This window comes from Geotrypetes seraphini, chromosome 14 (assembly GCF_902459505.1).
Source record: "Geotrypetes seraphini chromosome 14, aGeoSer1.1, whole genome shotgun sequence".
NCBI lineage: Eukaryota > Metazoa > Chordata > Amphibia > Gymnophiona > Dermophiidae > Geotrypetes > Geotrypetes seraphini.
Window position 1 is genome coordinate 20688275 of NC_047097.1, and position 8296 is coordinate 20696570.

At 36.7% G+C, this 8296-nt stretch overlaps 1 long non-coding RNA gene across 1 annotated transcript; it reads right to left on the bottom strand.

Moving 5' to 3' along the window:
• Window positions 1–1125: 1125 nt before the first annotated feature.
• Window positions 1126–7996, bottom strand: LOC117348677. Its single transcript, XR_004537031.1, has 5 exons — window positions 5989–7996; window positions 5098–5193; window positions 4452–4524; window positions 3183–3328; window positions 1126–2042 (listed from the first exon to the last, which is right to left on the bottom strand). It is a non-coding gene; the product is annotated as an uncharacterized LOC117348677 (long non-coding RNA).
• Between the last annotated feature and the right edge of the window lie 300 nt (window positions 7997–8296).

The following is an 8296-nucleotide window of genomic DNA, read 5'->3' on the forward strand; positions in this document are numbered from 1 at the left end:
TTTTATTCATACTCGATTTGAACTCATGGAAAACATGTTGAGGGCAAAGAAACTACACCTACTCAATTTTCCAAAAACTTAATTTGTTAACATCAGATATTTGTTACATAACTATTTTAAAGAAGTTTTGAAATTGACTGACACAGAAACTTTGCCCATTACAAATTCTTACTATATCCCACAGCAGAAAAAGGTTTCTGCTGATCTGGGAACAGATCAATTAGAACCAATAGAATTTGATCTGATGGGTTTCCTGGAAGATTCACAGGATACAATACATACAAGATCAACCCTACTGGTAACATGTGTAAGGGAAAGAGATAAATCTTTAATAATGAAAGCATATTATCAAAACTAACATGTAAAAGTCTGTGGGGATAGAGTTTCCATTTTTCCAGATAGCACCAGGGCAACTCAGTTGAAAAGGAAGGCTTTTTTGGATCTGAAACCTAGCGTATTAGCCTTGGAAGCTACATTCTAGCTTAAGTTTCCATGTAAATGGATCTTGAAATGTAAAGATTGTAAACATACATTTTGGGATTCAATACAGCTTGAACAATTTTTGCAATTGCATGAAACTAAAAAGTAATATCCATCGGACTTCAATAGGAAAGCACCATTGATAGTTGATTTGTTCAATCATGATTATGTTTTAATTTTCTTGCTGATCAGGTTACTTTCCCATTATGTGGACTAGAGGATTTGTAATAAGGAACTTTATTTTATTTTAATTTTTTTTTTATTTCCATGTAATATCCTTTCCTTGTTATTATATGTAGTAATAATAATGTTTAAAAACTCAATGAATAAAAAACAACAACAACCTAGAATTGAATGCACTAAGATTGTAGAATAAATGCAAAGTGATACTCCTAAGAAACCCAAATATATGTGTAATAGATAAACATGACCCAATGAATATGCATTGAAAGCAATGCATGCACATAGATCTCATGCATATTCATTGGGGAAATCCTGAAAACCTGACTGGATTGCGGCCCTCAAGGAGGGACTTTGAGACCCCTGGTGTAGGTGTATTTTTTGGGATTAAAGTAATCATAAATCAAGTGTTTATCATAATACAGGCTTGTTAAATTATATATATATATATATATATATATATATATATATAAAAAGGAAAAGCACAACAGTTGCACAATTAAGAGAAAAATGTGAAAATCCAGATAAATTACATAACTAACGTTAACACCTAAACAAAGCAAAATTTCTTAACAAGAATGCATCATAAAACATATGACAACAATTGACAATATAAAACCAAGGAAAATGTAAAGGAAAGTGTGGATTGGCTGGTAACTTGTGCAAACTCTTCTGACAGTAGATTTGCAACAGTCTCTCAAAATCAGGAGTTAGCCACAGTCATTAGCTTGATGTCTTGTGAAGCTTTAAAGGTATGTATGTTTCCTTTTGATTGGAAGTCAAACCTGTTCACATCATCACTGGTTTATAAAAAAAACTTCGTATACATATCAATAAATAAATAATTTCCATTCATACAGAATCAAATATTTTTCAAAAGTTTCTTCAATATAAGTAGTGTAAGCAAAGTTCAATGCATTAGATCGTGTCAAAAAAGTGACCAGAATCCCAAACTAACTAAAATATTAGCGAGGGCTACAGCTCAACTTCACTTGTATAAACGGTTGTGGAGGCGTAGGGCATAGAATCACAGTAGAAGAGAAAAAAAATGCACTCATCTGAAGGTGTAGTCCCGGTCTTTCACAACTGAGGTTTATTTTTCTCCGTTGTATTATGATTTTTCATACAGTTGGTGTTTTGTCAACAGTTCGTGTATATGTGGCATGAATGACTCCCTGCTATTAAATATCACCTACAATACATTTTTGATACATATTTACTGATTATATACGATTGTATTCCTTAATATATTTAGTTGTACAATCCTTTTGATTGGAGTCATAACAGGGCAGAGAAATATGACTGTCCATAGATTTCACGTATGCAGTCTGGAAAGGTCCCCTGTCTGCCTGATGCAATCTGCAGACCTCATCTTCTACCATCTACAACATAATCAGAGGCAAAACCACATTAATACAATTTCCAAATGACCAACTATTAAATTGCAAATTCATTAATATCTAAAGGAGAAAATTAAACTTTCTATTTGAATGAACTACTGTCACTGTAGAAGGTTCCTGTTCCAAAGAGCTTACCTGTCAAAAGATAAGTTTAATCTAACACTATGCTCAGTGTCAACCCTGCCATACAGTTGATAATTGTCAGCATGTTCTGTTGGCTTAACCAGTGTCAGCAAAAGCCTATGGAAGATTACATCCATCATATCTAATCTTGGGCATACCTAGATTACATCTAGGTTATCAGTATTTAAGAGTAACAAACAAAAGACCTCGGCAGAAGCCTAAGGGTCAACAGACATGATAAGATGTACTAAGGTAGTTAGGGAAGAAAAAGACCCCAGCTACAGAATCTAGATATTTTACAGTAACTCCAATTTATGAGGGACATTTCACATCTTATTTACCAGTATTTCAACCAATTTACAGAAAGACATGGTTACATAACATCTATTATTGTTATTTTCTAAATATTATAAAAATAAGAGGTTAAAATCCTTATCCTCTTCTCTAGAGCTTTTGACCATCTCCTCTTCGCTAAATTCTCTTCAGACCCATCCATCGGTCACACCCAAGAAAAACACGCATTCATGCAGGCAGACAGTCAGTCCTTTCTCTTTCACACACAGAAGCAGTCTCTAAATCCACTCTGTATTCATAAAACTCAGCATATTTCTGATGTATTTTTTCTTATAAGCATGGTATCTCTATTGGAATAAATCTTTTTCTGCACAAAATATTCTTTCACTGTTAGCTATCATTGACACTGTTTTCACTTCCAATCATTCACGTGAGACGCCACACTTTTTTTGAGACGGTTTGACACGCGACTTTCTTATTTCAAAACGAGTTGCGTCCACGTTTCAAGCAGCTACTCATTTGTTTTATGATTCTTAAGACTCCTGAGGCAGGCCTGTTGGCCGAAACATGTACATGTCGAGTCATTGAATCATTGATTGTACCATCATGACATTGGAAGAATTCAAGATTTGTACATCTACAGATAAGTTTGTGGACACTTTTTTAGTGCACATCTGTCTTTTTGGATAATTCCACTCTTCTTACCTTTGGCCTTTTCGAGTAGTACCATGTCCTTCTTCATGTATGGCGACCAGTGCTAGATGCAGTATTCCAGGTGAGGGCGTACCATAGCCCGGTACAGCAGCATGATAACCTTCTCCGTTCTGTCCGTAATCTCCTTCTTGATCATTCTGTATGTTTAAGTGAGAAGCAAGATAAGACTCCTAAGGATTTATGACATAGACAAGTAACTAGAACTTGCACATACAATCACACACATACACACAAAAAAAAACCCATTTAAATCTTGTTTCTGATTACTTTGAGCTCTGTTTCACTCATTAAAGCATTGAATTGCAAAGATCTCTACACCTTTAGTTTAAACAGGCTATTTCTAAGATAACACATCTAGAATTTGACTCGTGCAAACTCTCAGAACCTTGAAATGCGTTGAATGCTTGAAAGGATGGGGTAAATCTATTAGTACATCCCTTTAACAGGCAGCTTAATGAAAAATATACCTGAAATAAAACAATTTTTATTCCTCGCTCCTCTTGCTCTCCACACTTTTTCTTTTTTTTTTTTTTCCAAAAGTGTACAAACTACTTTAACGTTTTAATACAGGAAGCCTATTTGTCTGGTCATGGAAAAGATATCCTAAATTATTTATTCAACTATTGTATTATCCTAATTCTGGAGAGCCAGTCCCGTATCTACTACAACAATATTTCTATCCAGCTAAATTAGCACACTATATGGTCACATAGGGCAAAAACCTACACTCTCTCCCAGATCTGCTGGAATGTTCAAAGAATGCCAGCCCTTATGGTTTAATAATTAGGGGCTATGCTGTGTACTCCACATCCCTCTAGAGCCTATAATGATCTGTAAATTAATTCCCTGTACTCTTCAGTACTTTAATTTAATTGTAATTTCTCTATCTGCCTTTATAGATTATACTTTAAAATTCCTCAACTGGCTAATGTAGTTAGAAAAATCTCACATCAGCCCCTCCCTGTTCACCACAACTGGGAATGAACCTCCTGCAGTGTCCTTGCTTTAATTCTAAGATCTATACCCAGAAAAAAGTAATCTGTCCCTTTGCCCTAATCTAATTTTTTCTTTTATATTAACATACATATACACAATGGCACATGCACTAATGCTGTAACTTTATAACTCTTATATACAGGCCTCATACAAAAACACATTATACTATCATTAGATAATATTATTCTGTGTATAATTTTACAGGTAGCAAATGAATATCATTTAATAAAATAAAGCATGCCTGTTTAAAGAATTTATACTTACAGTTGGCTGGCCATGCCTTCCATAACATGCTTTCATAGTTCATACTTTATTAAAATTTGATAAAACGTGTCTCCTGGAATACAAAGTGTTGTACATTAAAAATGTAAATATGAGTAGGAAACAAACAATGAATAATAAACATGGAACTTCCAAGAATGACATACTTGGTTGGGGTTAAGACATGAGAACAATAGAAAAAAAACGGAGGAACTACAATTTATTAAGAAAATGCACATAAAAGGGAGGAACAGTAGGGAAGATGTGACAGGTCAAGATACTATTTTAGCCTCTGTGTCCCTGGTATATTTACAATAGCTTTTCATACATACAAATTCAACAATTCAGCCTTCATGGGATACTCGTCGCCTAGTTTGACAAATTCAGCAGTGCAGCCTTCCATGGGATACCTCTGCACTACCAGTTTTATTTTTGTTTTTATTGCATCACCAGAGCCAACTGTAAGGACACAACATGATCACACCAAGTGCTTTTCCTCCTGCCTATATGGTTCACTCTTGAGTGGCGAATGAAATGTACATTTTTTTGGAAGTGCACGTGAAGCCACTAAATTGGTATAGGAAACATTTTGGCTATTAAAAGATGGTAGCTTCAGAGGTTCCAAAGAGCTTGTCAGCAATGATTTTACCATCATATTTTGGCATGTTGCCTCCAAAATCTGCTGGCATGATATCAGGATCAATCTCCTAAAAAAGGCTTCCAAGTCTTCTCCGTGGACAAAAACCTGTGGTAACATAAAATAAGCATGCGTCTCAGAGATGTGGGTGTAACATTCAAGTTTCTTCAAGTTTCTTCATTTTTGATATACCGTTTATCATACAAGTATCTAAATGGTTAACAATAAAATAAAATATAAAAATTATAAAACTTAAAATAAAAACATGGCTAAGCTAAAAGGAGGGAAGCACTTACGCATTTACGTACATGATACGAAAGGGAAACAAGGAGAGAGGAGAGTTTATAAATACATTGAGATGGAAAATAAAAATAAAGAGAGGCAAAATGGGAAAGGAAGTACAATTGGATACGGGGGGGGGGGGTTGCATCAAAAGAAGCATATTGATTGTCATTGAGGTTTTACGAAAGAGGAACAATGGTTGTTAAAATCAGGGTTTATAAGGTATAGGCGTCTTTAAATAGGAAAGTTTTGAGTTTGATTTTAAATGTATCTAATGAGTTTTCTAAGCGAAGATCAGCAGCAAGGGCATTCCACAAAGTGGGAGCTGTAACAGAGAAAATAGATGTGCGAGTAGTGTCGTAGAAGAATTCTCTTATTGAGGGGATGATGAGGAGATTTTGATTACTAGATCGAAGAGTCCTACAGGATGCATACGGAATTATATTAGGCACATTAAACCATATTTTTTTTGTTGTGACACCACATTGCCATTTACCTGATCACATCTATACATTAACTCAGAAATGACATAAATAGAAGGGACTGGTGAAGCTGAAACAAAGCTATTTACATTGACACCTTAATGACATACGAAGTGGCGAGAACTAACAAGTGACCCACCTCATCAAACGTGACCTCTTCATAGTCCCAGTTCTCAATGTCGAAGAGGAGGATCACCCGGCCATACTCATCTCGATTGGATTCAACGCCGGGATATCCAGCTTCAATCTTGCTACGCACAGCCTCTGTGTGAATGTTCTCAAAGAGCTCTGGATACTGTTGGCGGAAGTGGACATAACCTTAAGGGTCAATTAGAGGCAAAGGGTTAGAAAACAGCAAGGAAGATAAATAACATTTCAGAATGCTAGGAAAACAAGAGGAAGAATTCAAAGTTTGTCTAAAGAAATACAAACAAAGGTGAAGGATTTCAGGAGGCTGGATGACATCTGTATGATCTCCGACGGGTACGATGGAAGGATCACATGCATTGGTCAATCCTGGAGAGTAGTACTGCCCTTTTATGATTCTTGGTTTTACTTTCAGTGAAAGCAATGCAAAGGAAAACCCGATGTCTCGATCTGTCGTCTGGAGCTATATAGTAACTCTAAACTTATATCTTCATACTGAGTAAAACCTTTGGTCAGTTCACAATAGAATAAATACATTGAAGAGTTCCCTTCTGATTTTATAACTTCTAGGGTCAGTTTTGCAAATTCTGTCTAGTAGAGAACTCAAGAGAGCAAGACTGCATTTTGTTGATTAACAAGTTTTCAGATGTCATGGTAAGCTGAAACTGGAAATCTTTGTTCAGATGAATTTCGATTGCCATTGGGATGAAACCCAGTCATTAGAGGGTACTGACCCATCTAGAAGACAAGATGTGTCTCACAAAGCTGCTAAAATTAGCTTGGCCTTCTTTTGTTTTAGGGAGAATCACTGAATGTTAATTTCATAATGAAATTATGCATAGTTTGAGATTCAACTCTTGCCACCTTGTTGGGTAGACCGGATAGCTCATACAGGTCTCCCCAAGGGCCATTATTCAGACCGTGGGAGGCAGCCTAGCTACTTGCCATGGTTGGCGGCAAACCTGGCATTGAATTTGTGGTCTTCTAAGTTCAGCCACAGTTGACATAGCCGGCCAAGCCAATATTCATCTGCTGACTAGCTAAAGCATAGTGGTCAAAAATAGATCAGCTATTTATGTGGGTATATCTGGCTGCTAGACTTAGCCATCAGCCAATGAATATTGGCACTAGCCAGCTGTGTTGCGCAACATAGCCGGTGATCGGGACATTCAGCTGGAGATAGCCCTATTGCCCATTGAATATTGGTGGTTAGCCAGCTTAGAGCCAGATGCTCTAAAATCGCCATTAAAATCCCGTGGGTCACTGTGGTGCTGGTATCTCATCAGATCTTAATACAGTGATCGATGTTCAAACAACTTTGCATGCAAATGAGTTAAACAGAGGTCCTCCCCCCCCCATCCAATCAGTCATAGGAGAAAGTGAATTACACATATGTAGAATAGCTACATTGCAGGGATGAATGAGCATCAACCATGACTTTTGGTAGTGCATCTTTTGCGCACATCCTAAGAGGCAAGGGACGAAGAGCTAACAACAAAGCATGCAAATGTGAAAACGCAAGATATATATGCTTTTTCTTTAATATGCATGCACGAGACACGCTCATTACACATGCGTACATTATGTGAACCCCAATCCCATAAAAGTATTTTTATGAACTTCCACATGCAATCAGCAGCTCAGACCTGCCTGTATAAGCTTCTAACAAACATGTTTCAACGCTACCGGCACTTCCTGACCCGTCACAAATTTTGGATCCTTAAAGGCTGGCTCTTCATGTTGTGCATCATCTGGGCAATCGTCAGAGTGCCCATTTTAATACTGATGAGCTCGCTGTAATCCATTTACAAACAATTATCGGAGGCTGCTATAAACCACAGAGAAGAAGCCATTTTGGGCATCAAATGTTAGGAGTTATCAAGAACGGAATGGAAAACAAAGATGAAAATGTTATAATGCTCTTATATCGCTCTATGGTATGGCCGCACCTCGAATACTGTGTGCAGCTCTGGTCTCCGTACCTCAAAAAAAGATATAGTGCATTTAGAAAAGGGATATAAAAATGATTAAAGGGATGGGATGAATTCCCTATGAGAAAAGGCTAAAGTGGCTAGGGTTCTTCAACTTGGAGAAGAAATGACTCAGGGGTGATATGATAGAGGTCTATAAAATACCGAGTGGATTACTTGTTCATGTTTTCCAAAAATACGTGTAATTAAACTCTGGAATTAACTGCCAGAGAATGTGGTGAAATCAGTTAGCTGAGCGGGGTTTAAAAAAGGGTTGGATAATTTCCTAACAGAGAAGTCCATAGGCCATTATTGAGATGGACTTGGGGA